This window comes from Pseudophryne corroboree, chromosome 1 (genome assembly GCF_028390025.1).
Source record: "Pseudophryne corroboree isolate aPseCor3 chromosome 1, aPseCor3.hap2, whole genome shotgun sequence".
NCBI lineage: Eukaryota > Metazoa > Chordata > Amphibia > Anura > Myobatrachidae > Pseudophryne > Pseudophryne corroboree.
The window spans coordinates 667,908,183-667,928,498 of NC_086444.1; the positions used below are offsets into that span (position 1 = coordinate 667,908,183).

Here is a 20,316-nt window from a genome sequence, read left to right on the forward strand (position 1 = left end):
TAAGAACGATACTCGTGGATGGCCAAGAAGAGCTTGGTACCCAGAACTTCAAGAATTTATATCAGAGGACCCATGGCCTCTGCCACTCAGACAGGACCTGCGGCAGCAGGGGCCCTGTCTGTTCCAAGACTTACCGCAGCTACGTTTGTCGGCATGGCGGTTGAACGCCGGATCCTGAAGGAAAAGGGCATTCCGGAGGAAGTCATTCCTACGCTTACTAAAGCCAGGAAAGAGGTTACAGCAACTCATCACCGCATATGGCGAAAATATGTTGCATGGTGTGAGGCCGAAAGGGCCCCAACAGAGGAATTTCAACTAGGTCGATTTCTGCATTTCCTGCAAGCAGGAGTGACTATGGGCCTTAAATTGGGTTCCATTAAGGTACAGATCTCGGCTCTGTCGATTTTCTTTCAAAAAGAACTAGCTTCAGTACCTGAAGTTCAGACAATTATAAAAGGAGTGCTGCAGAGTCAGCCCCCGTTTGTGCCTCCTGTGGCACCTTGGGATCTCAACGTGGTGTTGAGTTTCTTAAAATCACATTGGTTTGAACCACTAAAAACCGTGGATCTGAAATATCTCACGTGGAAGGTGGTTATGTTATTGGCCTTGGCTTCTGCCAGGCGAGTATCAAAGTTGGCGGCTTTGTCTTGTAAAAGCCCTTATTTGATTTTCCATATGGATAGGGCAGAATTGAGGACTCGTCCCCAGTTTCTCCCAAAGGTGGTGTCAGCGTTTCACCTGAACCAGCCTATTGTGGTGCCTAGGCTACTAGGGACTTGGAGGACTCCAAGTTGCTAGACGTTGTCAGGGCACTGAAAATATATGTTTCCAGAACGGCTAGAGTCAGAAAATCTGACTCGCTGTTTATCCTATATGCACCTAACAAGCTGGGTGCTCCTGCTTCTAAGCAGACTATTGCTCGTTGGATTTGTAGTACAATTCAGCTTGCACATACTGTGGCAGGCCTGCCACAGCCAAAATCTGTCAATGCCCATTCCACAAGGAAGGTGGGCTCATCTTGGGCGGCTGCCCGAGAGGTCTCGGCTTTACAACTTTGCCGAGCAGCTACTTGGTCAGGGGCAAACACGTTTGCAAAAATTCTACAAATTTGATACCCTGGCTGAGGAGGACCTGGAGTTCTCTCATTCAGTGCTGCAGAGTCATCCGCACTCTCCCGCCTGTTTGGGAGCTTTGGTATAATCCCCATGGTCCTTACGGAGTTCCCAGCATCCACTAGGACGTTAGAGAAAATAAGAATTTACTCACCGGTAATTCTATTTCTCGTAGTCCGTAGTGGATGCTGGGCGCCCATCCCAAGTGCGGTTTATCTGCAATACTTGTACATAGTTATGGTTAACTAAATCGGGTTATTGTTGAGCCATCTGTTGAGAGGCTCTATTGTTTCATACTGTTAACTGTGTTTCATATCACGAGTTGTACGGTGTGATTGGTGTGGCTGGTATGAGTCTTACCCGGGATTCAAAATCCTTCCTTATTGTGTACGCTCGTCCGGGCACAGTACCTAACTGAGGCTTGGAGGAGGGTCATAGTGGGAGGAGCCAGTGCACACCAGGTAGTCTAAGATCTTTCTAGAGTGCCCAGCCTCCTTCGGAGCCCGCTATTCCCCATGGTCCTTACGGAGTTCCCAGCATCCACTACGGACTACGAGAAATAGAATTACCGGTGAGTAAATTCTTATTTTTTTAACATTCAAAGTATAGGTTGGAAAACTAAGTGAATCCTTAGCAAATTTGTTTTAGCAGTTAGATAACCAGTAGTCCAATTATTAAGGCAAGATTGGAGGTGTTGGTTAAAGTTGCTCTGCTCGTTAAAACCACTCACAAATTTAGCAATTGCTATTCATAAGAAACACCTGAAGTGAATTATGCCTTAAACAAAGGAGATCTCAGAAGATTTAAGATTAAGAACTTCTTGTATAAAACTGGAAAGGGTTCCAAAAGTATATCTAATTGCCTCTATGTTAATTAGTCAATATTAAGATATTGACTATAAATGGAGAAAGTTCAGAACGGCTGCCACTCCATCGGAGTGGCCGTCCTACAAAGATAACTCCAAGAGCACAGCATAGAATGGTAAAGAGGTTAAGAATAATGCTGGAGTGTCATCAGAAGACCACATAAGAAGCCACTGCTGTCCCAAAAAAATATTGCTGCACATCTGGAGTTTGCTAAAGAACATCTTGATGTTCCACAGGCTGCAGATAGATGAAACAAAAGTTGAGTTGTTTGAATGTCCACCATAGTATTGTATGTTCTTTACAATCAACTGCGACAAGGCTACCTGTCAGTCAATTGTAGCTCAACATAAGTTGGGTGAAGCAACAGGGCAACACTCAAAACATAGAAGTAAATAACTGAATGGCTACAATGGGCAAGTTCCTTAGTGGTCATATCTTTAGTGGTCATATCGAGAATTTTGTCTGCAGCGGGGTACACTGGGATTCCACAGGGAATACATCGGGTGTAGAGTTGGATCTTGATCCAAGGTACCAACAGGCTAAAGCTTTGACTGTTCCCAGGATGCATTGCACAGCTTCCTCTATTACCCCGCCTCCAGGCACTGGAGCACAGTTTGTAAGTTGGTGCCTGCAGTGCAGGTCACTAACAGGTAGGGCTGCGCTAGGCAGCCCTGAAAAGAGCTTTTCTCTGACGTCCTAGTGGATGCTGGGAACTCCGTAAGGACCATGGGGAATAGCGGCTCCGCAGGAGACTGGGCACAAAAGTAAAAGCTTTAGGACTACCTGGTGTGCACTGGCTCCTCCCCCTATGACCCTCCTCCAAGCCTCAGATTTTTGTGCCCGGCCGAGAAGGGCGCACACTAGGGGCTCTCCTGAGCTTCTTAGTAAAAGTTTAGTTTTAGGTTTTTTATTTTCAGTGAGACCTGCTGGCAACAGGCTCACTGCATCGAGGGACTAAGGGGAGAAGAAGCGAACTCACCTGCGTGCAGAGTGGATTGGGCTTCTTAGGCTACTGGACACCATTAGCTCCAGAGGGACCGAACACAGGCCCAGCCTCGGAGCTCGGTCCCAGAGCCGCGCCGCCGGCCCCCTTACAGAGCCAGAAGCAAGAAAAGGTCCGGAAAAATCGGCGGCAGAAGACATCAGTCTTCAACAAGGTAGCGCACAGCACTGCAGCTGTGCGCCATTGTTACTCAGGCACACTTAACACTCCGGTCACTGAGGGTGCAGGGCGCTAGGGGGGGGCGCCCTGAGCAGCAATGTAAAACACCTTGGCTGGCATAAATACACCACATATAACCCCCAGGGCTATATGGATGTTTTTTAACCCCTGCCAGAACTCACCAAAAAAGCGGGAGAAAAGGCCGCCGAGAAGGGGGCGAAGCCTATCTCCTCAGCACACGGGTGCCATTTTCCATCACAGCTCCGCTGGAAGGACGTCTCCCTGACTCTCCCCTGCAGTCCTGCACTACAGAAAAGGGTAAAAAAGAGAGGGGGGCGCTAATTTGGCGCAGTTTTTATACTAACAGCAGCTATAAAGGGAAAAGCACATTTTATAGTGGTATTCCTGTATATATATAGCACTCTGGTGTGTGCTGGCATACTCTCCCTCTGTCTCCCCAAAGGGCTAGTGGGGTCCTGTCCTCTATCAGAGCATTCCCTGTGTGTGTGCGGTGTGTCGGTACGATTGTGTCGACATGTTTGAGGAGGAAAATGAGATGGAGGCGGAGCAATTGCCTATTATACAGTTGTCACCCCCTAGGGAGTCGACACCTGAGTGGATGAGCTTATGGAAGGAATTGCGTGACAGTGTCAGCTCTTTTCGACAGACAGTTGACGACATGAGACAGCCGGCTACTCAGCTTGTGCCTGTCCAGGGGTCTCAAACGCCATCAGGGGCTTTAAAAAGCCCGTTACCTCAAATGGCAGACACAGACACGGATACTGACTCCAGTGTCGATGATGAGGAGACAAACGTGACTTCCACTAGGGCCACACGTTACATGATTGAAGCAATGAAAAATGTATTGCATATCTCTGATAATACAAGTACCACTAAAAAGGGTATTATGTTTGGTGAGAAAAAAACTGCCTGTAGTTTTTCCTGTGTCCGAGGAATTAAATGAAGTGTGTGATGAGGCGTGGGTTTCCCCCGATAAAAAACTGATAATTCCTAAAAGGTTATTGGCATCGTACCCTTTCCCGCCAGAGGATAGGGCACGTTGGGAAACACCCCCTAGGGTGGATAAAGCGCACACACGCTTGTCTAAACAGGTAGCACTACCCTCTCCTGATACGGCCGCCCTAAAGGAACCTGCCGATAGAAAGCTGGAGAATATCCTAAAATGTATATACTCACACGGGTGTTATACTGCGACCAGCAATCGCCTCAGCCTGGATGTGCAGTGCGGGCTTGGCGTGGTCGGATTCCCTGACTGGAAATATTGATACCCTAGATAGGGACAGTATATTACTGACTATAGAGCATTTGAAGGATGCATTTCTATATATGCGTGATGCACAGAGGGATATTTGCCGACTGGCATCAAGAGTTAGCGCGCTGTCCATTTCTGCAAGAAGAGGTTTATGGACGCGGCAGTGGTCAGGTGATGCGGATTCTAAAAGGCACATGGAAATATTGCCTTATAAGGGGGAGGAGTTATTTGGGGTAGGTCTATCAGACCTGGTAGCCACGGCAACTGCTGGAAAATCCACATTTTTACCCCAGGTAGCTTCTCAACCTAAGAAGACACCGTATTATCAGGCGCAGTCCTTTCGGCCCCATAAGGGCAAGCTGGCAAAAGGCGCCTCATTTCTGCCCCGTGGCAGAGGGAGAGGAAAAAGGCTGCAACAAACAGCCAGTTCCCTGGAACAAAAGCCCTCTCCCGCCTCCGCAAAGTCCTCAGCATGACGCTGGGGCTTTACAAGCGGACTCAGGCACGGTGGGGGCCCGTCTCAAGAAATTCAGTGCGCAGTGGGCCCACTCGCAAGTGGACCCCTGGATCCTTCAGGTGGTATCTCAGGGGTACAAATTGGAATTCGAGACGTCTCCCCCTCGCCGTTTTCTAAAGTCTGCTTTACCAACGTCTCCCTCAGACAGGGAGGCAGTATTGGAAGCCATTCACAAGCTGTATTCCCAGCAGGTGATAATCAAGGTACCCCTCCTACAACAGGGAAAGGGGTACTATTCCACACTATTTGTGGTACCGAAGCCGGACGGCTCGGTGAGACCAATTTTAAACCTAAAATCCTTGAACACTTACATACAAAGGTTCAAATTCAAGATGGAGTCACTCAGAGCAGTGATTGCAAACCTGGAAGAAGGGGACTATATGGTGTCTCTGGACATCAAAGATGCTTACCTACATGTCCCAATTTACCCTTCTCACCAAGGGTACCTCAGGTTTGTGGTACAGAACTGTCACTATCAGTTTCAGACGCTGCCGTTTGGATTGTCCACGGCACCCCGGGTCTTTACCAAGGTAATGGCCGAAATGATGATACTCCTTCGAAGAAAGGGAGTTTTAGTTATCCCTTACTTGGACGATCTCCTGATAAGGGCAAGATCCAAGGAACAGTTGGAAGTCGGAGTAGCACTATCTCAGATAGTGCTGCGCCAGCACGGTTGGATTCTCAATATTCCAAAATCGCAGCTAATCCCGACGACACGACTTCTATTCCTAGGGATGATCCTGGACACAGTCCAGAAAAAGGTGTTTCTCCCGGAGGAGAAAGCCAGGGAGTTATCCGAACTAGTCAGAAATCTCCTAAAACCAGGCCAAGTCTCAGTGCATCAATGCACAAGGGTCCTGGGAAAGATGGTGGCTTCTTACGAAGCAATCCCATTCGGCAGATTCCACGCAAGAACCTTCCAGTGGGATCTGCTAGACAAATGGTCCGGGTCGCATCTTCAGATGCATCAGCGGATAATCTTGTCACCAAGGACAAGGGTGTCTCTCCTGTGGTGGTTGCAGAGTGCTCATCTTCTAGAGGGCCGCAGATTCGGCATTCAGGACTGGATCCTGGTGACCACGGATGCCAGCCTGAGAGGCTGGGGAGCAGTCACACAGGGAAGAAATTTCCAGGGCTTGTGGTCAAGCCTGGAGACATCACTTCACATAAATATCCTGGAGCTAAGGGCCATCTACAATGCTCTAAGCCTAGCAAGACCTCTGCTTTAAGGTCAGCCGGTGCTGATCCAGTCGGACAACATCACGGCAGTCGCCCACGTAAACAGACAGGGCGGCACAAGAAGCAGGAGGGCACTGACAGAAGTTGCGAGGATTCTTCGCTGGGCGGAAAATCATGTGATAGCACTGTCAGCAGTGTTCATTCCGGGAGTGGACAACTGGGAAGCAGACTTCCTCAGCAGACACGACCTCCACCCGGGGGAGTGGGGACTTCACCCAGAAGTCTTCCACATGATTGTGAACCGTTGGGAAAAACCAAAGGTGGACATGATGGCGTCCCGCCTCAACAAAAAACTAGACCGGTATTGCGCCAGGTCAAGGGACCCTCAGGCAATAGCTGTGGACGCTCTGGTAACACCGTGGGTGTACCAGTCAGTGTATGTGTTCCCTCCTCTGCCTCTCATACCCAAGGTACTGAGAATCATAAGGAGGAGAGGAGTAAGGACTATACTCGTGGCTCCGGATTGGCCAAGAAGGACTTGGTACCCGGAACTTCAAGAGATGCTCACAGAGGACCCGTGGCCTCTACCTCTAAGAAAGGACCTGCTCCAGCAGGGACCCTGTCTGTTCCAAGACTTACCGCGGCTGCGTTTGACGGCATGGCGGTTGAACGCCGGATCCTGAAGGAAAAAGGCATTCCGGATGAAGTCATCCCTACCCTGATCAAAGCCAGGAAGGATGTAACCGTACAACATTATCACCGTATTTGGCGTAAATATGTTGCGTGGTGCGAGGCCAGGAAGGCCCCTACAGAGGAATTTCAACTGGGTCGTTGCCTGCATTTCCTGCAAACAGGACTGTCTATGGGCCTCAAATTAGGGTCCATTAAGGTTCAAATTTCGGCCCTGTCGATTTTCTTCCAGAAAGAACTGGCTTCAGTTCCTGAAGTTCAGACGTTTGTCAAGGGGGTACTGCATATACAGCCTCCTTTTGTGCCTCCAGTGGCACCTTGGGATCTCAATGTAGTTTTGGGGTTCCTAAAATCACATTGGTTTGAACCACTCTCCACTGTGGACTTAAAATATCTCACATGGAAAGTGGTAATGCTGTTAGCCCTGGCTTCAGCCAGGCGTGTCTCAGAATTGGCGGCTTTATCCTATAAAAGCCCTTACCTAATTTTTCATACGGTCAGGGCAGAATTGAGGACTCGTCCTCAATTTCTCCCTAAGGTGGTTTCAGCGTTTCACTTGAACCAGCCTATTGTGGTACCTGCGGCTACTAGGGACTTGGAGGACTCCAAGTTGCTGGACGTAGTCAGGGCCCTGAAAATATATGTTTCCAGGACGGCTGGAGTCAGAAAATCTGACTCGCTGTTTATCCTGTATGCACCCAACAAGCTGGGTGCTCCTGCTTCTAAGCAGACTATTGCTCGTTGGATTTGTAGTACAATTCAGCTTGCACATTCTGTGGCAGGCCTGCCACAGCCAAAATCTGTAAAAGCCCATTCCACAAGGAAGGTGGGCTCATCTTGGGCGGCTGCCCGAGGGGTCTCGGCTTTACAACTTTGCCGAGCAGCTACTTGGTCAGGGGCAAACACGTTTGCTAAATTCTACAAATTTGATACCCTGGCTGAGGAGGACCTGGAGTTCTCTCATTCGGTGCTGCAGAGTCATCCGCACTCTCCCGCCCGTTTGGGAGCTTTGGTATAATCCCCATGGTCCTTACGGAGTTCCCAGCATCCACTAGGACGTCAGAGAAAATAAGAATTTACTTACCGATAATTCTATTTCTCGTAGTCCGTAGTGGATGCTGGGCGCCCATCCCAAGTGCGGATTGTCTGCAATACTTGTACATAGTTATTGTTACAAAAATCGGGTTATTATTGTTGTGAGCCATCTTTTCAGAGGCTCCTCTGTTATCATGCTGTTAACTGGGTTCAGATCACAGGTTGTACGGTGTGATTGGTGTGGCTGGTATGAGTCTTACCCGGGATTCAAAATCCTTCCTTATTGTGTACGCTCGTCCGGGCACAGTATCCTAACTGAGGCTTGGAGGAGGGTCATAGGGGGAGGAGCCAGTGCACACCAGGTAGTCCTAAAGCTTTTACTTTTGTGCCCAGTCTCCTGCGGAGCCGCTATTCCCCATGGTCCTTACGGAGTTCCCAGCATCCACTACGGACTACGAGAAATAGAATTATCGGTAAGTAAATTCTTATTTTTAACCACTTAACGGACAATTTTTCCTTCACAACCATTCATAAAACTGTTTAAAAAAAGAAACAATTTTTAATAAAGTTTAAAAAGTATTTTTTTTAAATATTTGATTATTATATTATGCACATCTGCAGAACGGATCTCCTCAAAAACTGGGGGACACATTGGTGGATCTGACCATGCCAGTTAAGTGGTTAAGAAGACTTCAAGGGCCGCAGCACTATTTATGTCACCTCCCCAGCAGCGCTGCATACTTCCGCGGCCGGGTTACCGGGTACTTGCAGCGCAGGCGCACCGGTCATCAGGCACACCACCGCTGGCGCTCTCCAGGATCGCATGGCTGCACATCAGGGAGGAGGTAAGAGGGTCCCCCAGGTGGGACCCCGCCGGTTGATCGCGGTCACAGGAGACGTACAGTGTCACTGACGTGGACACTGTACTGCACGGGGACCCCACTATATCCACCAGGGCAAGAAAGCACAGGTCGGATTTACTAAAATCTATTTGATATAGCCTCCACAGTACCAGGTGGTGAGGACCAGCATAGGGGATAGGGCGCTGACCTGTAGCCCCTCCCCCAGCTCCAGGCGCCATCTACTGCTGGTGCTCCCGCTGTGAAGCTGCATTTCACTTTCCCTAACTCCCTGTCAGAGATTTTAGCGCCTTCTTCACAACTAGCTGGGCTTATCTCCGGGACTACAGAGCTCTGTCTCCTCTGTAAAGCCTCCTGTATCATCAGCGTTGTGCATTTACAGGCACTTAAATATTCTACATGTCATTCTAGACAGTTAGTTAAGAACAAGTGTACTGCTATCTGAATATTTAGTACAAGTATTCTTTGATATACATCCAGTAGCTTTGTTATATCTATACTCCTATATATTTATATGTAAATTTACTAGTCCAGTGCAGTTTTATTGTTTATATGTAACAACTTCTGCATTGTACATGTGACTAAGTGTGCCTGTAGCGGCTGTGTGGGATTCCATTCTCCTGTATCACATATTGCTATTACTATATTCTGTAACCTGAGGTGCTAGGTGCGTCAGGGTCCCATATACGCACATATATATATATATATATATATATATATATATACAGCAAAAGAAGAATGGCAGCGGCACTCCGTTTGAAATTGATGAAAAAAGTGTATTTCAAATTCAATAAAACATCACAGTGGTCACATATAGAACCAACGTTTCGGGGTCCTTGGACCCCTTTGTCAAGGCGTGAACAGTGTGTATTGGAGACCCACTTACCTTTTTATAGCACCCAGGTGAAACCCACACCGGGACGTGAACAGGGCCGGGCGCCGTCAGCTCCGGAGACCGCCGGAGGGTTTCCGGTGTCCCCAGGAAGTGACGCGATGTCGGGTCTGTGACGCGGTCGTCATGGTAACCCGCGTCGTTGTCCGTGACATCTGCGCCGGCCCTGTAAATAGAGTGACAAGGGAAAAATAGTGATGGTTGCTGGGGGAGCGCTTTGGACTGTAAAAACACTAAACATTGGACTGTATATAAGTGAGGCATGCTGTGCAAGAGGTGGAGATGTTGAGAGACTGGGCTGTTGTTTATGTGATGTGAGGAGAATGACATGTATATGACTGACATGTATGTGGATGGCAGGTGTGTAACGGGACAGGGTTGGGAAAATGAAGAAGTGGGAATACAAGGCGAAGTGAATGTTGAGTGAATGCAAGAGCAGAGTGTGCTGGTGCTTGGAATCTGAAGTGAAGTGAAGCGTGTCTGCAGGGGCAACTGATTGATGTGTGTGTGTATGGAGTGGTTGGGATTCAGAGAGCTGGATCCAGGAAACGTGTGTCAGGAAGCTCGAACGGTGAGGATGTGGGGGATGAATGAAAAGGGTGGTGACGTGACATTGCATGTGAGTTAACCGTGTGGTGTGATAATTGGAATAAACCGTGAAGTGCCAACTAAATAAACGTGAAGTGCAAAGTGATGGGAGTGTGGAGGTGCTGAGTGTGTGTAGGTGCCGAGTGCAGGGGTGGAGAAGGAATAAGCCGAGTGCTGCATGGAAAACAGTATGAAGAAATTGTTAGACTGTGGAACATGCATTGTCCAATGAAATTTAGCTGTCCTTCGGGCCTCGACTAGGTCCCGGTTGAAGTGGACGTGTCAGATGTGATGTACTAAAGGCTATTCCACTGGATCTTGTCGTTCAATCCCTTGGGTGGAAAAGTTTCTAATTTAAATATCCAACGTGCCTCCAGCCTCAACAAAGTCCCATTCCTGTCTCCGCCTCTGAGTTGTGCTGGAACGTGATCGATGATCATATGCCTCAGTGACTCAATTGGGTGTCCCTTTGATGCAAAATGCTGTGCGACTGGTTGATCGGAACTTCCCTTCTTGATGGCGGCATTGATGGCTGATCTGTGTTGTGCCATCCTTGTTCTGAAGCTGGTAATGGTCTTGCCTACATACCCTAGCCCGCAGGGGCAGGTAATGTAGTATACCACATGGGTGGACGTGCAGGTCATAACGTGTTTCAATTTGAACTTTACGTCCCTGAATGGATGTTTGAAGGATACTCCGCTGATCATGTTTTTACAGGTGGTGCATCCCAGGCACTTATAGCAGCCTGGCTGCTTGGTAAGGAAGTTTGATGAAACGCTGCTGTTGAAGCCAGTAACATCCGCATGCACTATCGTGTCTTTAATGTTTCTGGCCCGCATGAAGCAATTCATTGGCCTCCTGTTCTTAAAACAGGCAAGTTTCTCATCGGTGGTCACTATGGGCCACAACGCCCGAGTGGCCCGCTGGACCACTGGGCTAGAAGTGCAGAACTGGCTTTTCCAGGGTATTATGTTGTCCTTCTTTTTAGTTGATGGGCGTAGTAGGTCCTTCCTGTCCATTTTCATGACCTCTTGTTTATGTTTCAGCAAGTCCATCTTGTTGTAGCCTCTCTGAAGGAATTTGTTGATTACTCCGTCTAGCTGGGTTCCCAAGGTCTCATGGTCGCTGTGGATCCTAGCGGTACGTATAAGTTGGGACCGGGGTAATCCTCTAATGAGAGGTTTGGGATGGTGACTGCTGGCCAAGAGCATGGTGTTCTTGTCCGTGGGTTTGGTGTAGACAGTAGTGTCTATGTTGTTATTGCGGACGGTGACTTGTACGTCCAGATAGTTAATGCTAGAGGTGTTACACTGGTAAGTGAATTTGATGTGGACCGCTGCTCTATTAATGTCTTCCATCATGCGGGTGAATTCTTCCTCGCTGCCGGTCCAGAGCATGAAGACATCGTCGATGTAGCGGCAATATGTTAGAATATTCTGGGCACATGCTGGGTTGGTAAAGAAGGTGTTCCGTTCCTCCCTAAACATGTAGGTGTTGGCGTAAGATGGCGCCACGTTGCTGCCCATGGCGCAGCCCGTCAATTGGAGGTAAAACTTACCGTCAAATAGGAAATAGTTCCTCTTTAAGGTCAGTTCCAGTAAGCGCATGAACAGTGTTCGATCCACATCTTGCATGTTGTTTTGATCCAGGAACTCTTGCATAGCTTCTAATCCACCTCCATGTGGTATACTGGTGTATAAGTTGCAAATGTCCATGACACACAACAGCGTGCCTGTAGGGACAAAAGAGATGCCGTCCAGTAGGTTAAGGAAGTCTGTAGTATCTTTGATGTATGATGGCTGCCTGGTGACCAATGGTTGGAGAATGCTGTCCAGGAATTGGGATATGGGTTGGTATAATGACGATCTGGCAGAGATAATGGGTCTGCCTGGTGGTTTGTGAGCGTCCTTGTGTATTTTGGGAACGGTGAAGAAGACAGGTGTAACTGGGTGCTCTTTTTTCAAGATTCGATGTAATTTTAATGTGATGAGTTTGTTTTCCAGGGCTCCGTCCAGAATCTGATCCAATTCTCGTTTGTAGCCTATAGTAGGATCCGAGATTAGTTCCTGATAGGTTTGAACATCGGATAATTGTCTCAAGGCCTCTGCCCGATAATCTGCTAGGTTCTGGATTACCAAACCGCCCCCCTTGTCGGCGGGGCGAAAAATTATATCCCTTGCATTACCCAAATCCCGTAGAGCGCTTCTTTCTGCCCTGGTTAAATTATCGCGCTGCGTTGTAGGGGTGGCATTGTAACGCTGAACTGAATTGTCCAGTAAGCGGGCGAAAGTTCTGAGGGATGGGTTTGAGGATTGGGGATCGAACCTTGAGACAGTATGCTGTCTCTCGAATTTATCGAAGGCAGATGTAGACTGTTCCGATTGATGGTCTTGGAAATATTCTTGGAGACGGAGCTTGCGTGAAAAACGATGTAAATCCATCTTCCAAATAAACTCGTCATGTCTACTGGTGGGAATGTAGGATAAGCCTTTGTTTAGGACCGCCATTTCAACTTGGGTGAAGTTTCTGTCGGAGAGGTTAAATACTAGGTCTTCCGTTTGTTGGAGGTACTTCTGTTGCCTCTTGTTTTGGCCTCCCCTGCGGGTGGGCGTCCTTTTGGATTGGGATCCCCGGGGGTGGCTGTAGCCCCGCCTAAAGGGGCCCTGCTTGATATCGGTGATTCCTCCGGTTCGGGGGCCGGGAATTCACTATCGCTGTTGGAAGACTGAGCCGAGAAGGTGGACTCATCCCTGCGCCTCCGCCAGTTCCTTCTGAAGGTGAATTTGGATTGTTCCTCCCTACGTGCTTCTCCCCCCATAAGCCATCGGTACACCTTGTTTTCTTCATAGTCTGCTTTGACTATGCTGTGCTTGTTTCGCTTGAATCTGACCAGTTCCCTCTTGTGCTGGTCAGATTCAAGCGAAACAAGCACAGCATAGTCAAAGCAGACTATGAAGAAAACAAGGTGTACCGATGGCTTATGGGGGGAGAAGCACGTAGGGAGGAACAATCCAAATTCACCTTCAGAAGGAACTGGCGGAGGCGCAGGGATGAGTCCACCTTCTCGGCTCAGTCTTCCAACAGCGATAGTGAATTCCCGGCCCCCGAACCGGAGGAATCACCGATATCAAGCAGGGCCCCTTTAGGCGGGGCTACAGCCACCCCCGGGGATCCCAATCCAAAAGGACGCCCACCCGCAGGGGAGGCCAAAACAAGAGGCAACAGAAGTACCTCCAACAAACGGAAGACCTAGTATTTAACCTCTCCGACAGAAACTTCACCCAAGTTGAAATGGCGGTCCTAAACAAAGGCTTATCCTACATTCCCACCAGTAGACATGACGAGTTTATTTGGAAGATGGATTTACATCGTTTTTCACGCAAGCTCCGTCTCCAAGAATATTTCCAAGACCATCAATCGGAACAGTCTACATCTGCCTTCGATAAATTCGAGAGACAGCATACTGTCTCAAGGTTCGATCCCCAATCCTCAAACCCATCCCTCAGAACTTTCGCCCGCTTACTGGACAATTCAGTTCAGCGTTACAATGCCACCCCTACAACGCAGCGCGATAATTTAACCAGGGCAGAAAGAAGCGCTCTACGGGATTTGGGTAATGCAAGGGATATAATTTTTCGCCCCGCCGACAAGGGGGGCGGTTTGGTAATCCAGAACCTAGCAGATTATCGGGCAGAGGCCTTGAGACAATTATCCGATGTTCAAACCTATCAGGAACTAATCTCGGATCCTACTATAGGCTACAAACGAGAATTGGATCAGATTCTGGACGGAGCCCTGGAAAACAAACTCATCACATTAAAATTACATCGAATCTTGAAAAAAGAGCACCCAGTTACACCTGTCTTCTTCACCGTTCCCAAAATACACAAGGACGCTCACAAACCACCAGGCAGACCCATTATCTCTGCCAGATCGTCATTATACCAACCCATATCCCAATTCCTGGACAGCATTCTCCAACCATTGGTCACCAGGCAGCCATCATACATCAAAGATACTACAGACTTCCTTAACCTACTGGACGGCATCTCTTTTGTCCCTACAGGCACGCTGTTGTGTGTCATGGACATTTGCAACTTATACACCAGTATACCACATGGAGGTGGATTAGAAGCTATGCAAGAGTTCCTGGATCAAAACAACATGCAAGATGTGGATCGAACACTGTTCATGCGCTTACTGGAACTGACCTTAAAGAGGAACTATTTCCTATTTGACGGTAAGTTTTACCTCCAATTGACGGGCTGCGCCATGGGAAGCAACGTGGCGCCATCTTACGCCAACACCTACATGTTTAGGGAGGAACGGAACACCTTCTTTACCAACCCAGCATATGCCCAGAATATTCTAACATATTGCCGCTACATCGACGATGTCTTCATGCTCTGGACCGGCAGCGAGGAAGAATTCACCCGCATGATGGAAGACATTAATAGAGCAGCGGTCCACATCAAATTCACTTACCAGTGTAACACCTCTAGCATTAACTATCTGGACGTACAAGTCACCGTCCGCAATAACAACATAGACACTACTGTCTACACCAAACCCACGGACAAGAACACCATGCTCTTGGCCAGCAGTCACCATCCCAAACCTCTCATTAGAGGATTACCCCGGTCCCAACTTATACGTACCGCTAGGATCCACAGCGACCATGAGACCTTGGGAACCCAGCTAGACGGAGTAATCAACAAATTCCTTCAGAGAGGCTACAACAAGATGGACTTGCTGAAACATAAACAAGAGGTCATGAAAATGGACAGGAAGGACCTACTACGCCCATCAACTAAAAAGAAGGACAACATAATACCCTGGAAAAGCCAGTTCTGCACTTCTAGCCCAGTGGTCCAGCGGGCCACTCGGGCGTTGTGGCCCATAGTGACCACCGATGAGAAACTTGCCTGTTTTAAGAACAGGAGGCCAATGAATTGCTTCATGCGGGCCAGAAACATTAAAGACACGATAGTGCATGCGGATGTTACTGGCTTCAACAGCAGCGTTTCATCAAACTTCCTTACCAAGCAGCCAGGCTGCTATAAGTGCCTGGGATGCACCACCTGTAAAAACATGATCAGCGGAGTATCCTTCAAACATCCATTCAGGGACGTAAAGTTCAAATTGAAACACGTTATGACCTGCACGTCCACCCATGTGGTATACTACATTACCTGCCCCTGCGGGCTAGGGTATGTAGGCAAGACCATTACCAGCTTCAGAACAAGGATGGCACAACACAGATCAGCCATCAATGCCGCCATCAAGAAGGGAAGTTCCGATCAACCAGTCGCACAGCATTTTGCATCAAAGGGACACCCAATTGAGTCACTGAGGCATATGATCATCGATCACGTTCCAGCACAACTCAGAGGCGGAGACAGGAATGGGACTTTGTTGAGGCTGGAGGCACGTTGGATATTTAAATTAGAAACTTTTCCACCCAAGGGATTGAACGACAAGATCCAGTGGAATAGCCTTTAGTACATCACATCTGACACGTCCACTTCAACCGGGACCTAGTCGAGGCCCGAAGGACAGCTAAATTTCATTGGACAATGCATGTTCCACAGTCTAACAATTTCTTCATACTGTTTTCCATGCAGCACTCGGCTTATTCCTTCTCCACCCCTGCACTCGGCACCTACACACACTCAGCACCTCCACACTCCCATCACTTTGCACTTCACGTTTATTTAGTTGGCACTTCACGGTTTATTCCAATTATCACACCACACGGTTAACTCACATGCAATGTCACGTCACCACCCTTTTCATTCATCCCCCACATCCTCACCGTTCGAGCTTCCTGACACACGTTTCCTGGATCCAGCTCTCTGAATCCCAACCACTCCATACACACACACATCAATCAGTTGCCCCTGCAGACACGCTTCACTTCACTTCAGATTCCAAGCACCAGCACACTCTGCTCTTGCATTCACTCAACATTCACTTCGCCTTGTATTCCCACTTCTTCATGTTCCCAACCCTGTCCCGTTACACACCTGCCATCCACATACATGTCAGTCATATACATGTCATTCTCCTCACATCACATAAACAACAGCCCAGTCTCTCAACATCTCCACCTCTTGCACAGCATGCCTCACTTATATACAGTCCAATGTTTAGTGTTTTTACAGTCCAAAGCGCTCCCCCAGCAACCATCACTATTTTTCCCTTGTCACTCTATTTACAGGGCCGGCGCAGATGTCACGGACAACGACGCGGGTTACCATGACGACCGCGTCACAGACCCGACATCGCGTCACTTCCTGGGGACACCGGAAACCCTCCGGCGGTCTCCGGAGCTGACGGCGCCCGGCCCTGTTCACGTCCCGGTGTGGGTTTCACCTGGGTGCTATAAAAAGGTAAGTGGGTCTCCAATACACACTGTTCACGCCTTGACAAAGGGGTCCAAGGACCCCGAAACGTTGGTTCTATATGTGACCACTGTGATGTTTTATTGAATTTGAAATACACTTTTTTCATCAATTTCAAACGGAGTGCCGCTGCCATTCTTCTTTTGCTGTATGGATCATTTATTGCGGAGGGCACCCGGATCTATCATAATATATTGGGAGTGCCGGGCATAACAAAACTCTATATATATATATATATATATATATATATATATATTGCTCAAAAAAATAAAGGGAGCACTAAAATAACACATCCTAGATCTGAATGAATGAAATATTCTTATTAAATACTTTGTTCTTTACATAGTTAAATGTGCTGACAACAAAATCACACAAAAATTATCAATGGAAATCACATTTATTGAGTCACACTCAAAATTAAAGTGGAAAAACACGCTACAGGCTGATCCAACTTTGATGTATTGTCCTTAAAACAAGTCAAAATGAGGCTCAGTAGTGTGTGTGGCCTCCATGTGCCTGTATGACCTCCCTACAATGCCTGGGCATGCTCCTGATGAGGTGGCAGATGGTCTCCTGAGGGATCTCCTCCCAGACCTGGACTAAAGCATCCGCCAACTCCTGGACAGTCTGTGGTGCAACGTGGCGTTGGTGGATGGTGCGAGACATGATGTCCCAGATGTGCTCAATTGGATTCAGGTCTGGGGAAAGGGCGGGCCAGTCCATAGCATCAATGCCTTCGTCTTGAAGGAACTGCTGACACACTCCAGCCACATGAGGTCTAGCATTGTCATGCATTAGGAGGAAGGGGTCTGAAGATCTCATCTCGGTACCTAATGGCAGTCAGGCTACCTCTGGCGAGCACATGGAGGGCTGTGCGGCCCCCCAAAGAAATGCCACCCCACACCATTACTGACCCACTGCCAAACCAGTCGTGCTGGAGGATGTTGCAGGCAGCAGAACATTCTCCTTGGCGTCTCCAAACTCTGTCACGTCGGTCACATGTGCTCAGTGAGAACCTGCTTTCATCTGTGAAGAGCACAGGGCGCCAGTGGCGAATTTGCCAATCTTGGTGTTCTCTGGCAAATGCCAAACGTCCTGCATGGTGTTGGGCTGTAAGCACAACCCCCACCTGTGGACGTCGGGCCCTCATACCACGCTCATGGAGTATCGTTTGAGTAGACACATGCACATTTGTGGCTTGCTGGAGGTCATTTTGCAGGGCTCTGGCAGTGCTCCTCCTGTTCCTCCTTGCACAAAGGCGGAGGAAGCTGTCCTGCTGCTGGGTTGTTGCCCTCCTACGGCCTCCTCCACGTCTCCTGATGTACTGGCCTGTCTCCTGATAGCGCCTCCATGCTCTGGACACTACGCTGACAGACACAGCAAACCTTCTTGCCACAGCTCGCATTGATGTGCCATCCTGGATGAGCTGCACTACCTGAGCCACTTGTGTGGGTTGTAGACTCCGTCTCATGCTACCACTAGAGTGAAAGCACCGCCAGCTTTCAAACTTGACCAAAACATCAGCCAGAAAGCATAGGAGCTGAGAAGTGGTCTGTGGTCACCACCTGCAGAACAACTCATTTATTGGGGGTGTCTTGCTAATTGCCTATAATTTCCATCTGCTGTCTATTCCATTTGCACAACAGCATGTGAAATTGATTGTCAGTCAGTGTTGCTTCCTAAGTGGACAGTTTGATTTCACAGAAGTGTGATTGACTTGGAGTTACATTGTGTTGGGAGCGCAGCGCGCCATTGCTGCCCAAAGACACAGGCACTGCAGGGCGTGGGGGCGCCCTGGGCAGCAAGAAAAATACCTTAAACTGGCTAAAAGGGGGCATAAGTTGCTGCTGGCACAGCCCTACCCCCGCCAGTATAAATATTACAGTGGTTTTATGAGTGTAAGGACGCGCCATTGCGGGGGCGGAGCTTCTTCCTCAGGCAGCCAGCACACTACTCAGCGCCATTTTCTCTCAGGCTGCAGAGAACACGCTGGTCCTCTCCTCCACTTCTGACAGGTACAGGGTGCTATTAAGGGGGGGCACAAAGCGATTGTGGTGCATTTGATAGTGTATATTACTATTTAAAAGCGCTGTTGGGCTGTGGACATACTGTGTTCACAGGAAATACTGGCGCTGGGATTGTGAACTGGCTGCTCCTATCCTGTGTCCCTCTGACAGATTTTACTGTGGGTCTGTCCCCAAAATAAGTCCCAGTGTCTCTGTTGGTGTGCTGTACACGTGTGAGACATGTCTAAGGCAGGGAGTTCCTCCCAGGAGGAAGCCATTTTAGGGACACAGAGTTGTAATGTGGTTGCGCTACCGGCACACCAAGAGCCTGCATGGGTGAAAGAGATACGTGACAGTATGCATCTGATTAACCGTAGATTAGATAAATCTGCATCTAAGGCTGCATGCTGGAGAAAATCTGTGGAAGATGTAATTTTTCAGGATGCTGTTATTCCTTATGCGGGCGGACCCTCTGGGTCACATAAGAGACCATTTGCAAATGTTGTAAACACTGATACCTACACGGATTCTGATTCTTGTGTCGACTATAGTGAATCCAGAGAGATAGATCATAAATTGGCAAAAAGTATAAAATATATGATTGTAGCTATAAGGGACGTGTTGGAGGTTACAGAAACCACTCCTGTACCTCAGGAGAAGGCGTATTTATGTAAGGAAAAGAAGTCCAAAGTCACGTTCCCTCCTTCACACAAACTAAATGCTCTGTTTGAAGGGATGTGGGGGAATCCTGATTAAAAGATTTCGTATTCCCAAAAGGATTCACATAGCTTACCCTTTCCTGGCTGAGGACAGGAAAAAATGGGAGTCACCCCCTGTGTTAGACAGTGCACTTTCCAGGTTGACAAAGAAGGTAATTCTCATTGCTCCTGGCGCGGCTTCTCTTAAAGAGCCGGCAGACCGCAAAATGGAAACAAAATTGAAATCCATTTATGTTACCAATGGTACACTGATCAGGCCCACTATTGCCTGCGCATGGGTGAGTCGCGCTATTGAAAAATGGTCAGAAAGCGTGTAATCAGAAAGTGACACGATTGATAAAGATGAGATTCTCCTTAAGTTAGGGAATATCAAGGATGCTGCCGCCTACATGCTGGAAGCAATGAAGGATATTGGACTTTTGAGTTCACAGGCCGCTACCATGACAGTATCGGCTAGGCGGGCGTTGTGGATTCGCCAGTGGAACGTGGATGCAGATTCCAAAAGAAACATGGAGGTTCTCCCATATAAAGGTGAGGCCTTATTTGGCGATGTCCTGGATGCGTTAGTCTCAGCGGCTACCGCAGGTAAGTCGACATTTTTGCCCTCTGCGCCTGCACCGGCAAAAAAGACCTATCACCTGCAAATGCAGTCCTTTCGGCCCAATAAATACAAAAAGACGAGAGGTTCCCCCTTCTTTGCAGGTAGGGGAAGGGGAAAGAAGCCCACAGCGGCTCCAGGTTCCCAAGAGCAGAAGTCTTCCCCTACTTCTGCCAAATCCCCAGCATTACGCTTGAGCTCCCTTGCGGTAGGCCGCTCGGGTGGGGGCACGTCTCAAACTCTTCAGCCAGGATTGGATTCTGTCTGGCCTGGATCCCTGGGTGTTGCAAATAGTATCCCAGGGAAACAAACTGGAGTTTCAAGACGTTCCTCCATGCCGATTTTTCAAATCGACCTTGCCAGTTTCTCCGTCGGAAAGAGAAGCTGTAACACCGGCAATCCAAAAATTATGTTA

The 20,316-nt window shown here is 48.4% G+C and overlaps 1 protein-coding gene across 1 annotated transcript in view; it reads left to right on the plus strand.

The window, feature by feature from the left end:
• SNX30 (sorting nexin family member 30) overlaps positions 1-20,316 on the plus strand; it is a 406,405-nt gene that overhangs the window by 335,474 nt on the left and 50,615 nt on the right. The gene's annotated exons all lie outside the window — the stretch shown is intronic.